Below are 20,135 nucleotides of genomic sequence, written 5' to 3' on the forward strand. Positions count from 1 at the left end.
AGATATCCCTATATAGCCCATTGCTGATGTGTGAAAACAAATCAGACACTCAAAAACCCCAGAACAAAGGGTGTCATTGGTCCCATGGTCCTCACTGTCCCCATGGTCCTCACTGTCCCCATGGTCTTCACAATCCCCATGGTACTCACTGTCCCCATAATCATGACTATCCCTATGACCTTCACTTTCCCCATGTTCCACACAATCCCCATGGTCCACACAATCCCCATGGTCCACACAATCCCCATGGTCCTCACAATCCCCATGGTCCACACAATCCCCATGGTCCTCAGTGTCCCCACAGTCCTCAGTGTTCCCCCATCCTCACAGTCCCCATGGTCCTCACTGTCCCCATGATTCTCACTGTCCCCATGGTCCTCACTGTCCCCAAGGTCCTCACTGTCCCCATGATCCTCAGTCCCCACGGTCCTCACTGTCCCCATGATTCTCACTGTCCCCATGATCCTCACAGTCTCCATGATCCTCACTGTCCCCATGATCCTCACAGTCCCCATGGTCCTCACTGTGTCCATGATCCTCATAGTCTCTTCATGGTCCTCAGTGTTCCCAAGGTCCTCACTGTCCCCATAGGCCTCACTGTCCCCATAATCCTCACAGTCCCCATGGTCCTCACTGTCCCCATGATCCTCACAGTCCCCATGGTCCTCACTGTCCCCATGATCCTCACAGTCCCCATGGTCCTCACTGTCCCCATGATCCTCACAGTCCCCATGGTCCTCACTGTCCCCATGATCCTCACAGTTCACATGGTCGTCACTGTCTCTATGGTCCTCACTGTCCCCATGATCCTCACAGTCCCCATAGTCCTCACAGTCCCCATGATCCTCATAGTCTCCATGGTCCTCACTGTCCCCATGATCCAACTGTCCCCATGATCCTCACAGTCCCCATAGTCCTCACAGTCCCCATTGTCCTCTCTGTCCCCATGATCCTCATAGTCTCCATGGTCCTCACTGTCCCCATGGTCCTCACTGTCCCTATGATCCTCATAGTCTCCATGGTCCTCACTGTCCCCATTGTTCTCTCTGTCCCCATGATCCTCATAGTCTCCATGGTCTTCACTGTCCCCATGGTCCTCACTGTCCCTATGATCCTCACAGTCTCCATGATCCTCACTGTCCCCATAGTCCTCACTGTCCCCATGATCCTCACAGCCTCCATGATCCTCACTGACCCTATGGTCCTCACAGTCCCCATGGTCCTCACAGTCCCCATGGTCCTCACTGTCCCCATGATCCTCACAGTCCCCATGGTCCTCACAGTCCCCATGGTCCTCACAGTCCCCATTGTCCTCTCTGTCCCCATGATCCTCATAGTCTCCATGGTCCTCACTGTCCCCATGGTCCTCACTGTCCCTATGATCCTCATAGTCTCCATGGTCCTCACTGTCCCCATTGTCCTCTCTGTCCCCATGATCCTCATAGTCTCCATGGTCTTCACTGTCCCCATGGTCCTCACTGTCCCTATGATCCTCACAGTCTCCATAGTCCTCACAGTCTCCATGATCCTCACAGTCTCCATGATCCTCACAGTCCCCATGATCCTCACAGTCTCCATGATCCTCACTGTCCCCATAGTCCTCACTGTCCCCATGATCCTCACAACCTCCATGATCCTCACTGACCCTATGGTCCTCACAGTCCCCATGGTCCTCACAGTCCCCATGATCCTCACAGTCCCCATGGTCCTCACTGTCCCCATGATCCTCACAGTCCCCATGATCCTCACAGTCTCCATGGTCCTCACAGTCCCCATGGTTCTCACTGTCCCCATGATCCTCACAGTCTCCATGGTCCTCACAGTCCTCATGATCCTCACAGTCTCCATAGTCCTCACAGTCCCCATGGTCTTCACTGTCCCCATGATCCTCACTGTCCCCATGATCCTCACAGTCTCCATAGTCCTCACAGTCCCCATGGTCTTCACTGTCCCCATGGTCCTCACAGTCTCCATGATCCTCACAGTCCCCATGGTCCTCACAGTCTCCATGATCCTCACAGTCCCCATGACCCTCACTGTCCCCATGGTCCTCACTGTCCCCATGGTCCTCACTGACCCCATGATCCTCACTGTTCCTATGGTCCTCACAGTCCCCATGATCCTCAGAGTCCCATGGTCTTCACAGTCTCCATGATCCTTACTGGCCCCATGGCCCTCACTATGCCCATGGCCCTCACTGGCCCCCTTGCTCTTTCGCTTCACACACTGCTTCGAACCTAAGTTCCACTGCCTTTTTTTGGATGCCACCACTTCTGGGAACCTGGCATGTGTAGGAAGCCTCTCTGGTTCCACATTCACCACTAAAGTGGAGAATTCCACCTTGGCTTCATGCAGACTCTACTCATGATAAAATCTCAGGATACAGTTCTTGACTAGGTCTCCATGATTCCCCATGAAGATGAGGTAGACAATGATTCAGGGTGTACAATGTATGTTCAAAGAGTGTTACATTGAAAAAGAGCTCAACATCATTAGACATCAGGAAAATGCAACTGAAACCAAAATGAAGTATCACTACATACCACCAGAATGTCTAAAAATAAAACACAGACTGTACCAAGTGTTGGTAAGGATGTAGAGCTCTCAGAATCCTCAAACATCACTGGTGGAAGTGTACAATAGCTCAACAACTTTGAGAAACGTTCCAGTGGCTTTATATAAAATTAAACATAATTCTACCCTATGACACAGCAATTTCAACCTAGATATAAACCCAACATGTATGAAAAACATACATACACCAAAATATTTACACAAGAACATTTAGACTAGCTGTATTTATACTAGACAAAGTATACTATACTAGACAAAACAACCCAGATATCCATCAATAGGAGAAAAGAAGCAAATTATGGTATATTCATACAAGGAAACGTTTCTCAACTGCAAAATGGAACAAACAAGGGGTACACACACTAACACATGTGAATCTCCAAACCACAGTGCTGAAGGAAAGACGCCAGACTCAGAAGAATGCATTCTTTATCATTCCACATTTATGCATTTCCGGAACAAACAAAAATAATCTGTGGAGGAAAATAAATCAGATTAGCAGTTGCTTCTGTTGCAATGAAGCACAGGTTGGAAATGAACATGGGAGACTTTCAGGTGATGTCAATGTCCTATTGATGGAGTTTGGGTGACATGGGTAGATGCATTTGTCAAAACTCATTGAATGGTATACTTTAGATTGGAGCATTTTGTTGGAAAATTTTCCTCCAAAAAATAGTTATAAATAATTATTAAATTCTGATTGATGATGTATATGCTGAAGTACTTAGGGAGAAGGGTATTAATACCTGCAGAAATTAATTAATTTCTAAGAAATTACTATTTCTTCTCTGAAATGCAGCAAAGAGGAGGATGGATTAATGGATGAGTAGGGGGATCCATGAATGGATAGATAACAGAAGTGAGTGTAATAAATGTTAATAGAATCTGGGTTGCGTGGACATTTACTATGTAATTTCCAAAGTTTTGCAGTTTGAAACTTTTTATAATGAAATGTTTGATGGTGAAGAAAACAGGTAGAAAGTTGAAAATGCCTCGTGATTTATGGTTCCTGATTAGCTATTGATTTCTCTCTATATATACTTTGTCTGCTCAGATGGCTCTGGGAAGACGTAAGGAAAGTCCTTTCACAGAGGAATGGGGAGAGGGGTTAGACAGGAAAAGGAGGGAGACAGACAAAAAGACAGGAGGCAAATGGCAAGGGTCCTGGGAAGGGTATCAGTCACGGTCAACCAGAAAAGCAGAACCAGTCAGAGGCACATATTAAGAGAATTATCACAAGGAACTGACTTACATGATTATGGGGCCAGCTAGGCAAGTTTCAAATCCATCTGGAAGCGTTGTGGAAGGGCAAGCTGGAATGGACACGGGCAGAGGCTGCTGTCCACGGGCAGAATTTCTTCTTCCTCAGGGAAGCCTCCGTCCGCTCTGCCCTTGAGGCCTTCCGACTGATTGAACCACACCCACCCAGATCATCTAGGATAATCTCCCTTACTTAAATTAACCGATGATGAACTTTAATCATATCTACAAAATACCTTCACAGCAACACCTAGGTCAGTGTTTGATTGGGTAATAGGGGGCTTTGGCCAGTCAAGATGACACAGAAATCCAACCATCATGGGAGGTTAAGCAGAAGCTGTGGTCCAAGAGTTTTTGTTTCCGTTTCCAATTAAGACTATCAAAGGTGACAGCACACTGAACATCAGAGGAAAACCATGGCCCGGGTGGGTGCCCAAGTCTCCCTCAGTAGTCCTGCAGGATAAGAGGCAGCAGAATCTTCCAGGCACCCTCAGAGTGAGGTGGACAGGGCTGATACAGGTAGGTGAAATAGGCTCTGCTGGATGAAAAATGGCACAGCCCTTGAGAAAGCGATTTGGTGACATAAGGAAAACACTGAGCCTCAGAAGATCCCGCGTCTGACTGGCAGCTTTCTGCACAAAGGTTTTGACTAAAACATTATTTCCAGTAGCAAAAAATCAGTGGCATCCTGATGATCTGCCACAGGAGATAGTTTAGGAACTAGGATACACATCTGAAGCATCTTGTACATCTATAAGCAAGAAGAAAAACAAGGGTCATGATGTCCATGTTACAACATTAAAAAAAAACTTAAAAGATGGTGCACACCATTTTCTATTGTATGAGTGTTTTCATATTAACACAAATACAAACGTGTATATATGTGTGTATGTGTCATATATATACACACACACATGTACATAACATCCTTTCCATTTTCACAAGAACAACACTGAAAGAATGTCCCATAAAGTGTTAAAAGTTATATTTGGGAGGAGATTTGAGACACGACTGTCTATTTTCCAAATACTCTGAGAGGTGGTTGTTACTGCTTTTACAAAATGGGAAAAAAATTATGAGCCTGCCTAGCTCATTATGGCTGCTCGTGGTTTCAATGCCTATGGGATTGCTGAAACCAAACTTCAGCTGAGACCCCTGAAATCCAAATTGCTTTTTAAATTAAGTGGCAAGAAACTTGGAATGCATATTTTGTCTCAAATTTGGTTAATAGGAACCAGATGCAAAGCTTCAACTAAACTTCGTTGTTTAGTGTTCTGGTACCCACTTACCCATTTGCTGGCTGAGCTAAAGTTATTTTATTCATCTGCATCTTTTTGTGTGTTAATGCCTTGGATACATTAGTAAGATAAGCCTACGATGTGTTCTTTCCATGTAGTGAAAATGAACCTCTAAACATTAACGTGGGAACACAAAGGCCTATTATTTTCCCAAAAAGCAAATGAAATCTGAGTCAGAATCTGCATCCCACTCAGTTGATGTAAAATTCAACCTCCAGCATTATGGGAACCTCCTCTCAGCTCTACACTGTCCTGAGGGCCTAATGCCAGTAGAATATTCTGAAAGCTCTTTCATTTTTCTGTTCACACGCCTGACTGCTGGGATGCTCTCCTTCCAGCTAGGATAGGCCATGAGGTGAAGCGACATCCTCCCAAGGTGGTGAGGAGCTGAGCCTTCCCCAAGATGGCTTCTCCCACACAACCTGGCTTCCCTGGTCTCAGAAAATGGCGCCTCCTGCAGTCAGAGCTGCCTCCTCTGTCCCAGGAAACCATCCCTCCGCCTGCAGCCTCCTGAGCTGTTTGCCAGGGAAAGCCTAGTAAACAATCTCCACAAATCTTGTGTGAAACATACACACATACTACACACCACACATACACATACACACCATACCACACACACATCATACATACCCCCACACACACCCCATACACAACACACAGACCACACACTACACACGCTGCACCCCACACACACACACACCATACTCACCCCGCACCCCACACACAATAAACACAGACCAAACACTGGACACATCACACCACCCACACATGCCATACACACCCCCAGGCTTCCCACACACCACACACACTACACACAACACACCACATACATTACACACAACACACCATACCACACACATATGCTATACATACCCCCCATACCCCCCATACACCACACACAATACACACAGACCACACACTACACATGCCACACACATACACACCATACATATCCCACACATCCCACACACCACACACATTACACTCACTACACCACACACATACAATATACATACCCCATACACACCCCATACACCACACACAATACACAGACCAAACACTGCACACATCACACCACACACACCATACATACTCCACACACACCCCACACACCACACACACACCACACACCACACACACTACACACACCGGCCACTGCACTCCAGCCTGGGCCGCGACAGAGCGAGACTCCATCTCAAAAAAAAAAAAAAAAAAAGTGTGTAATACCTCCCCTCTCTCTCTCCCTCCTGCGGCGGCCATGTGAGGTGCTGACTCCCGCTTTGCCTTCCGCCATGACTGTAAGCTCCCTCAGAAGCAGATGCCGTCATGCTTCCTGCACAGTCTGTGAAACCATGAGCCAATTAAACCTCTTTTCTTTAAAAATTACCCAGTCTTGAGTGTTTCTTTACAGCAATGCGAGAATGGACTAATACACCTTCTAAACAAACTTCTTGCCTCAAGTCTCCTTCTAGGGGAACCTAAACTAAGACGACTTTTTGTTGTCTCAATTATTATAACAATCTTCACTGCTTTCATTTTGTTTTCTCTTCTTCACTAAGATACATAGAGCTGCCTAAACGATGTCCCCTTGTTCATGGCACGTGCTTGTTAATGGCTCCTGCAAGACTCCTCCTTGGTTTACTTGACCTCATTACTTTTCCTCTTCATCTCTCACAACCAGGTCCATTTCTGTTCTCTAATACAGCAGTCTCCAACCTTTTTGGCACCAGGAACCGGTTTTGTGGAAGACCATTTTCCCACAAATGGGGTGGGTGCGGGTAATGGTTTTAGGATGATTCAAGTGCATTACATTTATTGTGGACTTTATTTCTATTATTATTACACTGTAGTATATAATTAAATAATTTTACAACTCACCATTATGTAGAATCAGTGGGAGCCCTAAGCTTGTTTTCCTGCATCTAGATGGTCCCATCTGGGGGTTATGGGAGATGGTGACAGATCATCAGGCATTACATTCCCATAAGGAGCATGCAACCTAGTTCTCTCACATGCACAATTCACAGTAGGGTTCACACTCCTATGAGAATCTAATGCCACCGCTGATCTAACAGGAGGCAGAGCTCAGGCAGTAATGCAAGCCACGGGAGTAGCTATAAATACAGAAGAAGCTTCACTTGCCAGCCAGCTGCTCACCTCCTGCTGTGTGGCCCAGTTCCTAACAGGACACAGACCGGTAGCATTCCGTGGCATGAGGGCTGGGGACCCATGCTCTAATACATACTCTTGCTATTGTATTTTAAGATGTTCTCACAGTTCATCATCATGTTTTTTGGATGGATGCAGTTTCTTAACAAAGATGCATAGTGTTATTTTCATGTCATGTCCTCCCATTGTCTCTGAGCTTTAGTGGTTGACACAGAGAAATCAGCTGTTGGTAGAAGCACTGCTCATCTGCAAGTGCTCTGTCTTGACCCTGAGCACTTTTAGGAGACTTCAGTTTTATTATATTGTGCCTGGGTGTGGACATCTTTTTGTATAAGTATCACTTGGGATTTGTTGGGAAAGACTGGTGTTGGGAATATTCTCAGGCATTAGCTCTTCAAATATTTTTTCTGCCCCAATTTCCCACTCCTCTCCACTGGGACCCTAACTGGCCAGTAAGATGAATCTATTATTTCCTTCACTGCTCCTTTCTCCTCCACACTGCACACTAGATCATTGTTTCTCACCTATCTTACCATTTACTCAGTCTCCTTTCCACTCTGGCCAATATTCTGTCAAGAAGATGTAAGTTTCTTCAACTAAATTTTTTTTCAGATTGTTGTAGATGTAGGAGCTGTGGTCAGAAATGATACAGAGAGGTCTTGTGTGCTCTTTGCCCAGCTTCCCCCAGTGGCAACATCTTGCATAACTATAGTACGATATCGCAACTATGGGATTAACACAGATACACTCCGTGATCATATTCAGATCACCCCAGTTACTAGTACTCATCTGTGAGAATGCGCATAGGTTTAGTTCTGTGCAATTTTATCACACGCATACATTCCTGTATCCACCATCAGAGCTGAGATACTGAACTTTTCCATAACCACAAGGATCTCTCATTTTGTCCTTTTATAACCACCCACCGACAACCTGCAACACCATGTTATCATTTCTCTGAGATAAATCCCCAAGAGTGCTGGGTCATGTGGTAGTTTTATGTATCATTTTATAAGAAGCTGCCAAGCTGGTTGCCAAAGTCACTGAACCATTTCACGTTCTCACCAGTAATGTACAAATGATGCAATTTCTCCACTAGCATTTGATCTTTCTTGTCAATATTATGTATCTTACCCATTCTGGCAAGTGTCTAGTGATATCTCACTGTGCTATTAATTTGCATTTGTATTCCCCTAGTGACTAGTGATGTTCAACATTTTCTTGTTTTTTTGCCATCCATATATTCTCTTCAATAAAGTGTTTGTTAAGTGTCTGTTACCCATTTTGTAATTTGAATGTTTTTTTACTGTTGACTTTTGAGAGTTCTTTATATATTATATTATAGATAGTAGAATGATCCAGACACTATATAGCTTGCAAATAATTTCTACCAGTCTGCAGATGATCTGTACATCCTCCCAACAAGATATTACACCAAGCAAGTTTTTTTTTTATTTTAGTAAGGTTCAATTTGGCAATTTTTCCTAAAATGAATTATTTTTTCAGTGTCAAGTCTAAGAACTTTTTGCCAAGACCTAGATCCCAAAGGTTTTTTATGTTTTCTTCTAAAAGTTTTTTTAATAGTTTGCATTTGCATCCAAGATCCATTTTAAGTTAATTTTTATATAAGACGTAAGGTTTAAGTCAAGGTTCTCTTTCTAGCCAATGGCTATGTAATTGTTCTAGCATCTTTTTTTTTTCTTTTTTTGAGACAAGGTCTTGCCCTGTCACCCAGGCCGGAGGTCAGTGGAGCAATCACGGCTCATGGCAGCCTCAACTTCCCCAGGCTCACTTAATACTCCGCTTCAGCCTCCCAAGTAGCTGGGACTACAGATATGCACCACCACACCCAGCTAATTTTTGTGTTTTTGTAGAGACAGGGTTTCACTGTGTGGCCCAGGCTGGAGTTCCAGCATCTTTATTGAAAGTTTACCCTTCTTAGGCCGGGTGCGGTGGCTCAAGCCTGTAATCCCAGCACTTTGGGAGACCAAGGCCGGCAGACCACGAGGTCGGGAGATCGAGACCATCCTGGCTAACACGGTGAAACCCCGTCTCTACTAAAAAATACAAAAAGCTAGCCGGGCGAGGTGGTGGGCTCCTGTAGTCCCAGCTACTTGGGAGGCTGCGGCAGGAGAATGGCCTAAACCTGCGAGGCGGAGCTTGCAGTGAGCTGAGATCCGGCCACTGCACTCCAGCCTGGGCAACAGAGCGAGACTCCGTCTCAAAAAAAAAAGAAAAGAAAAAAAAAGAAAGTTTACCCTTCCTTCATTGAATTGCTTTTGTACATTGATCAAAAATAAGTTTGGCCTATTTGCATGGGCCTATTTCTGGGTTCTCTGTTCTGTCCCATTGAGCAATGTTTCTACTCATCTGCCAATTCTACACTGTCTTCATTGCTGTGGCTATAGAGGAAGACTTAATGTTGGCTACAGTGATTCCTCTCATTTTACCTTTCTGGAAGAGTGTTTTAGCCACTCTAAGGTCTGTGCCTTTCCATATAAATCTTAAAATAAACATTTTTATGTCTATCAAAAGTAATCTTGCTAGGGCTTTGATAGGAATTCATCAATTTGTGAATAATTGATATCTTTACTGTTTATTTCACTTTCTGTTTCCAATAAGTTTTTCTTATTATTGCTTTATAGCACCCTGTTTTTCTTAATGAACAAAGTATTTTCTATTATCTTTCCAAGTACAGTTTTGTAAATGCATATTTTATCGAGGTGTAATATGCACACAAAAAGTACACAAATCCTCAGTGTACAGCTCAGTGAATTTTCAAATGAAATGCACCATGGAACCAGCACCCTAATCACGAGACAGGACCATCACCCCAGAGCGGCCCTGTACCTATCCCAGTCCCCATCAATGCCCTCCAAGGGGAGCTAACATCCTGCCTTCTAAACCTGTCGGTAAGCTTTGACTTTTAAAAATTTCATATCAATGGGATCATACACTTTTACATTGCTTTCCCTCAAAATAATTTGAGAGATAGATTTATATTTTTCTTCTCAGGGTTAAATATTATTCTTTTGTATGAAATGGAAATTTCTATTGTTGATGGACTTTGGAGTTGTTTCCAATTTGGGCTATTACGAATAGTGCTGCCATGAAACATGTATATGCTTCTTAGTAAACATATTAACACACTAATACACCTGGGAGTGAAATAGCAGGGTCAGAAGATATGTATATTTCAGCCTTAGGAGATTCTGCTGAAGGCTTTCCGGAGTGGATAAACCAACTTACACTTGTGCCAGCTCCGTGTCCCCACCATGTGGTGCTGTTTATGACTTTCATTGGAGCCGATGTGGTAGTGTGTAGTAGTATTACACTGAGATCTTGATTTTCAGTTCCCCTTGGCTAGCAAAGTTGAGAAATTTTCATATTTTTATTATTGATTTGAACATTTTACTTATCAAACTTCCTGTTCAACTGTTTTGACCATCTCTCTATCTCATTGCCTATCTTTTTCCTACTGAGTTCTTTACATATTCTGGATAGAGTCCCTTGTCATATATGTGTGTATTTATACACACACACACACATCACACATCACAGAGCAAACACCTCTCCTGCCCTCTGACTTGTCTTTCCACAAGTCATCTTTTGATTAAAAGACATTCTTAATTGTATACAATCCAATTTTTCTTATACTCTTAAGTGTTTTCATTGTATATCCCTTGTCTTTTATTGTTCTTGTATAACACCCTTGTTGAGATATAAGTCACATACATACGAATCACCCATTTAAGGTATACAATTCAATGGGTTTTAATATGTTCAGTTAGACACCTGTCATCACAATCAATTTTTGAAAAATTTCAGCATCCCAAAAAGAAAGCAAATGCCTGTCATTTTCCCCCAACACGTATCCCCTCAGCCCAAGGCAACTGCTAATTTTTCTTTCTCTATAGATTTACCCATTCCCCTTTCTTTTTCCTTTTTTTTTCCTTTTTTTTTTCCTTTTTTTTTTTTTTTTTTTTTTTTGGTACAAGGAGGTGGAAGGTAGATCTTTCTTGTTCACGTTGGAGGTTTTCCGCAAATGTTTGATGTTTTATCGCTGTCATTCATGCTTGAGGGAGGCCTTAAAAGATTTATTAGTAGTGCTGTATGTGCACCTCACTGTAACAAAATAAGGCAGCACTTTTTTTCGAGGTCTCCCAGCCAATATCAGAGCTCCTTTGTCTAAGTGCCCTCATGTGCAAAGCCTCTGTATTTCAACATCTCAGGAATAAATCTCTGGGATCCTAGAGGGCAGAAGGAGACATGCAGACACCTGCTGCAGGGGGTGGTGGAGATAGGGACCCAGGGAACACAGCTGCTTCACAGAGACTTCCCAGCTTTCATGCTGTGTTCAGGCTCACACTCAACCTCACCTGCCAGAGTACCTGCTGTCTTCCATTCGGAGCGTTCAGCGATTCTTCAAGGCAAATGTGTTCACTCTTCATCAGTATCACCCCCTGCAGGCACTGGATGCTCATCTCATCTTCTCTGTTAGGTTAGCTACATCCTCCATCCAATTTACATGTCCAAAATGTTGGTGTCTTTTATCTGCATTTTCTTTTCTTTTGTTCTCTTTGTTCTTGTAGGTAGATCTTGTTTACTTATTTACTGATTCATTTATTTATTCACTTTAGTAAAGACTTAAACATAAAAGTAAAACTATACATTTATGTGATCTTAGTAGGTTTTGGAAAAGGAGAAATGGTTAAATGCATTGCAAATAGAGATCTTTTTATTAGTCAACTATTACATTTTTACTAATTTGATTATACTAGACTAATTTGAATTGAATTAATTGGATTTTTCTCACTATTAGTGAGAATGACCTCTTGTCTTGTTAGATTGCTCCTTCTGTAAATTAACCTAATGATATGCTTTGCTGATTTCTCTGTTTCTTGCCTTCTATCCTTGTTGATGTGTGAATACTTCATATATTCTAAATGTAAATCATCTTACTGATTTAGACACTACAAACACCTACCAGTGTTCTTTCTGTTAACTTCATGGAACAGATTTCATGTTCTTCATGGAAGAAAAATTTTCCAATTTTGATACCATCAAATTTATTAAATTTTTGCCTTATTCTTCATGCTTTTAGGGCCTTGTTTAAAACATCATCTCACATTCCAAGATTGCTGAAATATTTTATTTTTTCTTTCATTTACTTTATAGTCTTACCTTTTGCATTTAGGTCTATACCCGTGTTGTTCAAATATGGCACGATATTAGGATGCAGTTTTATTTTACTCAGTTTAGAAAGCCAATTTTTCTATCAACATTTACTGGATAATCTACCTTTTCTTGTAAAGCTGTGATGTCACCTCATATGTAAAAGATATACGTGAACCCTTGGATCTGTTACTGGGCCCTCCATTCTGTTTCACTGGTCTCTTTGCATAATCCTTTCTTGGTACCATGGTGTTTGGGGGTTTGTTTTATTACTATGGTTTTGTGATATGTCTAAACATTGTGTAAGGTGTTTCTTAACCCATCCCCTTGGCTCTTTGCTCAAAATAGAGAATCTCTATTTCTCCAAATAAATTTTAGAATCACTCTTTTTTTTTTTTTTTTAAGACAGAGTCTCACTCTGTCGCCCAGGCTGGAGTGCAATGGTGCAATCTCATTTCACTGCAACCTCTGCCTCCTGGGTTCAAGCAATCCTCCTGCCTCGGCCTCCCTAGCAGCTGGGATTAAAGGCACCCGCCTCCTCACCTGACTAGTTTTTGTATTTTAGTAGAGATGGAGTTTTACCACATTGGCCAGGCTGGTCTCGAACTCCAGACCTCAAGCAATCCACCCACCTCGGCCTCCCAAAGTTCTGGGATTACAGACATGAGCCACCTCACCCGGCCTAAAATCACTGTTTTGTTCTCTAGATATTCTGCTAGGATTTTCATTGCTGTTATGTTAAACATTTGAAAAATCAGCTTCTTGATAAATGATGTCTTCCCTTCCATTAATATGGCTTATCTTTCCATTTATTCAGGTCTTCCTTCATGTCCTGTAATAATGAATTAAGTTTTTCCTCCATAAATGTCTTACACATCCTTATTAGATAATGCCTAGGTAGTTCATTTTCATGGTGCCATTTTATTTTCCAGCTGTTTATTGCTGACAAATAAGAATAGTAATGAATGTTCTTATTTCTTGGTCTTATATCTGGTTGAGGTTGACATTTGTAGTCATTAAAACTTGCCATCATTTTGCTCTCAAAGTGGCTCTAAGCAATGTTTCAGTGATGGCTGCCTTCATTTTCAGGAAGAGAGATGCTCCCACAGTAACCTTCTACACCTTTGTGAAATGTATTCATTTGAAGAGACAAAAAGGAGAGAGATAAAATGGAAAGCTCTTAAGAGCCAATCGAAGGGATCTATCCAGCTCTGCAATCGCCTCCCTGAGGAAGTGACAGAGGCTGAAGGCTTCATTGTTAGGAGCAGTTTAGACTCTGGTTGCACAGACCTAGGCCATCAGCATGAGTAGTGACTGACTGAGCAACATTAACAGAACTTGCAGTTTATTTAGGTGACAAAGATAACATTTAACATCATGCAAATGAGAAGGCCAAATGTCTAGGCAGATAAAACGGGGTCCTCAGAGAATTTCCGACCTACCCCACAAGTGTTTACATCAGGTGCTTTTGTGCAGATGAGGGAACCTGCCCAGAGCCTTGTCTGAGCATGCCCACACGAGTACTGGAAGAACGGGGCAGAGCCGCAGGCAGGAGGGAGGAGCCTGGTCTCTTCAGCTCCTGTGTGGTGGCCTGGGATTCAGTCTGTGAGGGAAGGGGACTGAAAGAAATTGAAGAGGACAACAAAGACGAAAAGATATTTCATTTTCATGGATTGGAAGAATCAATATTGTTAAAATGTCCATATTATCCAAATCTATCTACAGATTAAATGCAGTCCCTATTAAAATAACAATGACATTCTTCACAGAAATAGAAAAAAAAATCTTAAAATTTATGTGGAATCACAAAAGACCCAGAATAACCAGTGCTATCGTAAGCAAAAAGAACAAAACTGGAAGGATCACATTACCTGACTTCAAATTATACTACAGACCTATAATAACCAAAACAGCATGGTACTGCCATAAAAACAGACACATAGGCCAATGGAGTAGAATAGAGAACCCAGAAACAAATCCACACACCTACAGTGAACTCATTTTCAACAAAGGTGCCAAGAACATACATTGGAGAAAGGTCAGTCTCTTCAATAAATGGTTCCAGGAAAACTGGATATCCATATGCAGAAGAATGAAACTAGACTCCTATCTCTTGCCATATACAAAAATCAAATTAAAATGGATTAAAGACTTAGATCTAAGATCTCAAACTGTGAAACTTACAGGAAAACATTGGGGAAGCTCTCCAGGACGTTGGTCTGGGCAAAGGTTTCTTGAATAATACCCCATAAGTGCAGGCAGCCAAAGTAAAAATGGACAAATTGGAACACATCAAGTTAAAAAGCTTCTGCACAGCAAAGGAACAATCAACAAAGTGAACAGACAACTCACAGAATGGGAGAAAATATCTCCAAACTAACACTCTAACAAGGGATCAATAACCAAAATATATAAGGAGCTCAAACAACTCTAAAGGAAAGAATTTACTAATCCAATCAAGACAAGGCAAAATATTTGAATAGACATTTCTCAAAAGAAAACATACAAATGGCAAACAGACATATGAACAGGTGCTCAACGTCATTGATCACCAGGGAAATGCAAACCAAAACTATAATGAGATATCATCTCATCCCAGTTAAAATGGCTTTTACCCAAAAGTCAGGCAACAACAAATGCTGAAAAGAATGTAGAGAAAAGGAAACGCTCGTACACTGTTGGTGGAAATGTAAATTAGTATAACTACTATGGAGAACAATCTGGAGATTCCTCAAAAAACTAAAAATAGGGCTACCATATGATCCAGCAATCCCACTGCTGGGTACATGCTCGAAAGGAAATCAATATATTGAAGAGATAACTGCACTCCTGTGTTTTTTGCAGCACTGTTCACCATAGCCAAGATTTGGAAGCAAGCTAAGTATCCATCAACAGATGAACAAGTAAAGAAAATGTGGTACGTATACACAATGGAGTATTATTCAGCCACACAAAAAAGAAATAGATCCTATCATTTGCAACAACATGGATGGAACTGGAAGTCATTATGTTAAGTAATGTAAGCCAGGCTCAGAAAGACAAATATCATATCTTCTCACTTATCTGTGGCATCTAAAATTCAAAATGATTGAACTCATGAAAATAGAAAATAGAAGGATGGTTACGAGAGGCTGGGAAGGGCAGTAGGGAGCTGGGGGGTAGGAGGGGATAGAAAGAATGAATAAGACCTAGTACTTGCTAGCAAAACAGGGTGACAGTGGTCAATAATAATTTAATTGTACATTATAAAATAACTTACAAAGTACAATTGGATTGTTTGTAACACAAAGAATAAATGCTTGAGGGAATGAACATCTCTGTTTTCCATCATGTAATTATTATGCATTGCATGCCTGTATCCAAACAGCTCATGTACCGCATAAGTGTGTGTGTGCGTGTGTGTGTGTGTACTCACAACAATTAAAAGTTTGTTTTAATTTTAAAAACCACATCAAACTAATGAAAGAAAAGGTACTCTGGTTGAAGTTGGGTTGAGGCCCTAAAGACTCACCTCTTCCCCTTATCTTCAGGTGGCCAGAGATCTCTCCACAGACCAGCTCCTTTCATCCAGAAGACAACTGCATGATCACCAGTAGCCCAATCACAAGGAAATTAGGGCCCAGACACAAGACTCAACCTGAAACTGGCCCTGTTTCATGGTATTCTTGAGATATTTTAAGTCTCCATTGCCACATTGCTACCCCAGCTCTCCTGCAAGGTAGAAGTGTTCCTTCTATTTATTTATTTTTTTTCTTAAGAGACGGAGAGACAGGGTTTCTGTCACCCAGGCTGGAGTGCAGTGGCACAATCATAGCTCACTGTAACCTCTAACTCCTGGGCTCGAGTGATCGTCCCGCCTCAGCCTCCCACGTAGTTGGGACCACAGGCACGTGCCACCACACCCAGATACTTTCTTTTTCATTTTTCTAGAGACAGGGTTTTGCTATGTTGCCCAGGCTGGTCTCAAACTCCTGGTCTCAAGTGCTCCTCCCACCTTAGCCTCCCCAACAGGCATGAGCCACCACACCGGGCCAGGAGTGTTCTTTAAATAGAGCATCAGACTTACTAAATGAGTTGTACACATTAAATTCTGACAGTGAAGTGGTAGTTACTGAATACCTGCTGGAGCCCCTCCCTTCCAAATGCGGTACCATAAACACTAGCTTCCTCACATGGAACCAACTTCACAACCAGTTCATAGGTCATGGATGAAAGAGCAGTCAGTTTGTTCTACTTCTGTTTGATTACCCTGCTTCATGACTAGCTTTTTTAATAAGATTTGACACCTACTGATACTTGACTGATTTTTAGATTCAAACTCATCGTAGAGAACGAAGGTGAACTGTTGGTGATTGAAGCTGTCATGCGTATTCTTTTTTTATTTATGTTTTCTTTTCTTTTTTCTTTTTGAGAGGAAGTCTCACTCTGTCACCCAGGCTGAAGGCTGCAGTGCAACCACCACCTCCTGGGTTTAAGCGATTCTCCCCGCTCGGCCTCCCGAGTAGCTGGGATTACAGGCCCGTGCCATCATATCCAGCTAATTTTTGTATTTTTAGTACAGACAGGGTTTCTCCACGTTGGCCAAGCTGGTCTTGAACTCCTGACCCCAACCGAACTCCTGAACTCCTGATCCACCTGCCTTGGCCTCCCAAAGTGCTGGGATTACAGGCCTGTCATGCGTATTCTGAGGAGAATTCCCAGAAAGGATTCCAGCAATGCTGTGAGCCATGCCAGCAGTTTTGGCAGGTGAGCTCAGCCTCTTAGAGAGCCACCTGAAGGAGGGGCATTCGTGGGCATGTGCAGGCTTGAGGATGCTTATTAGCAATCACTCATTTCTCTACAGGAGCAGCCAGAAAGAATATTATCCCAAATATCCCCCTCCTATACTAAGACAATAATGGAAACAGCACATCAGTGCAAAATTATTTAGAATTTATTTCCATAATTGATAAGCCAAATCAAACTGATAATCTAGAATGAAATGTTGAATTATTCTTTGATCCCACCGTTCTCTCTTTGTCGAACACTTCTATTCACTGGAGAAAACACCACAAGTTGCATATTTAAAGAAGTACGCTTACATTTACATTTTAAACCTATGTATGTAAACCTTTCATAAGTATCAATTTTTAAAAAATGTTGTAATAACATGTTCTCAAAAAAAGTTGAATTATGAAGGTTACCTACAAAAAACTTAACCTTCTGTGTTGTATAACCCACCTGGAAGCTATCTTTCAGCATCCCAACTGAAATTTCCCTGACTGCTTAGCCTCGCTCATGTGGGTTACTGTCGGCAGGAGGGTTTTATGTAAAGAGGACATCAGGGCTACTCCACTCTCATCCCATTTTTCCCTGCTCACACACTGAGGTTGGTTGCCCGGGTTAAAAGGCCAACCTTTGTCTTGACCGAACACAGTGAAGCACCTACCTTACTGCTTTGACTTACATGGTTAGCATCCTGCCATATCCACCAAACGGAACCAAAAGAACATAAACTCTTGACAAGCAAATCTCCTTGTGAATAGCATGACATTGGGAGCTGGCCAGAAATGATTCTTTAATTTGTGACTCATGCTTTTTGCCATTGAAAACCCAGGCTTTGAGGAATAACTAAGTCGCCAGAGCATATGATAGAATCGTTTATTATCTCCAGGCCTGAGAAGTGATTCCAAGATCACTAATGAACATGCGCCTTTCTCTGAACGTCTGGAAAAAATAGTAAGTATGTGGAAATGTAACTGTGTTCCTTGCATGTGAGGTTAACACAGCAGCCTATTTTCTCACTAATTTTAAAGGCACATTAAAGAAAAAGAAACCAAAAAGGACGATGCTTCATTGAGGATGTTTTCAGACTAGCTCATCTATAACTGAATCAGTTTCCTGGGTTCAGATGCCAGCAGGCCCTGATAATGTTAACGAGGCCAGTGATTTCAGGATAATGATGCTGACGTGATTCTCCCAGGCTGTGCCTCTTGGGTGGCCAGGAGCCTGGAGGCTGAAGCATTTCCCAAAACTTTTGACCCCAAGCCTTTACATTCACCGTGCACAAACACTCCTTGTGGGTCCCATGTTCCTGTTTACTTTTCTGCATTGGAATCCCATTCAGTCTGATTGGTATTAATTTAAATGCTTGAAGAATGGTGTTTGAGAAGCAATGAATTTTCTATAAAACTGCAAAGGAATAAAAATACTTGTCTTGAGAGAAGGGAATTGACATTCTTTTCTCAAAACTTTTCTCATTTCTACTGGCTGTTATTGGTTGTGTATGTGTATACGCATATCTACACCCAACCAATAACCTGTATATACATATATACACATGCACACATACATATGTATAAGCACACACATGCGTATGTCTATATAGTTTACAAACTTTAGATTTATATTGACACCTCCATGCTTCAGCTCCCCACCAGCGATAACTGTCCGTGGACAGACATGGGACTACGCAAGGTGTCAGAACTTTGGCATAATCTGGGCATTTGTATTGGTATTTTTAGGTTTATGCTCGTTTTAGCATAGTTAACTAACAGGCCTACCTCAGAACTAGAAATGTGTTCACGCGTCACGCAGTGCCCAGAACCTGGTCAGTGCCTACTGGATGGTGGATGAGATAGTTCATACATTCAGTATTTTCGAAGCTAATTGTCTCTTTTGCTCATTTCTGTAGCCCAACAAGAAGAGAAGCCGAATTCATACTGAATTATTTTATTGTTGTTTTGAAATGGGATCTCGTTGTATTGGCCAGGCAGGTCTCAAACTCCTGGGTTCAAGCAATCCTCCAACCTCAGCCTCCTGAGTAGCTGAGATTATAGACATGTGCTACCATGCCTGGTCCATACTGAATTATTCATATAACAATTATTTAGTACATCTGTTATTTCACCTTGCTTTTACTGATGACGTGCATGTTTTTAAAAACCTAGTGCCATAATTTTTTCCTTTGGTTTGTTGAAGCTACTGGTTCATTTGTTTGTAGATATTGTTATGAATATATTTGGAAAACAAATAGCAGGAAAAAGCAAGTAGCATTTGGTGGAAATTTTTTTAAAGAGTGAGTGTTGTACCAAGGCCTCTCTCTATATCCTCTTGTTTAATTCTCACTGTAACTCTATGAGGAAATGAGTAGCCATAATAGTAAGACTATGGGCCGGACATGGTGGTTCATGCCCATAATCCCAGCACTTCAGGAGGCCGAGACGGATGGATTGCTTGAACCCAAGAGTCTGAGACCAGCCTGGGCAATATGGTGAAACCCCATCTCTACCAAAAAAATACAAAAATTAGCTGAGCATGGTGGCAGGCGCCTGTAATCCCAGCTACTTGGGAGGCTGAGGTGGGAGGATCCCTTGAGCCCAGGAGGCCAAGGCTGTGGTAAGCTGAGATCTGCACTCCAACCTGGGCAACAGAGTGAGACCCTGTTTCAAAAAAAAAAAAAAAGTGAAGGCATTTTCCCCACCAGCCTTTTGTAATGGCATCACTTTTTTTACTATGGAAAGTGAACTTAAACCTATTCCAAGTGCACACTACATCTGTAAAGAAGAGCAAATCCTAAGGTAACTAGTGGGAGGTGTGGTTTTAAAAGATGGAAAGTCCTAAATTCGTTCTTCTTGGATTTTATGTAATTATGCATTTCATTTTAAGAAATTATAAACT

Source organism: Chlorocebus sabaeus, chromosome 12, assembly GCF_047675955.1.
Source record: "Chlorocebus sabaeus isolate Y175 chromosome 12, mChlSab1.0.hap1, whole genome shotgun sequence".
Lineage (NCBI taxonomy): Eukaryota > Metazoa > Chordata > Mammalia > Primates > Cercopithecidae > Chlorocebus > Chlorocebus sabaeus.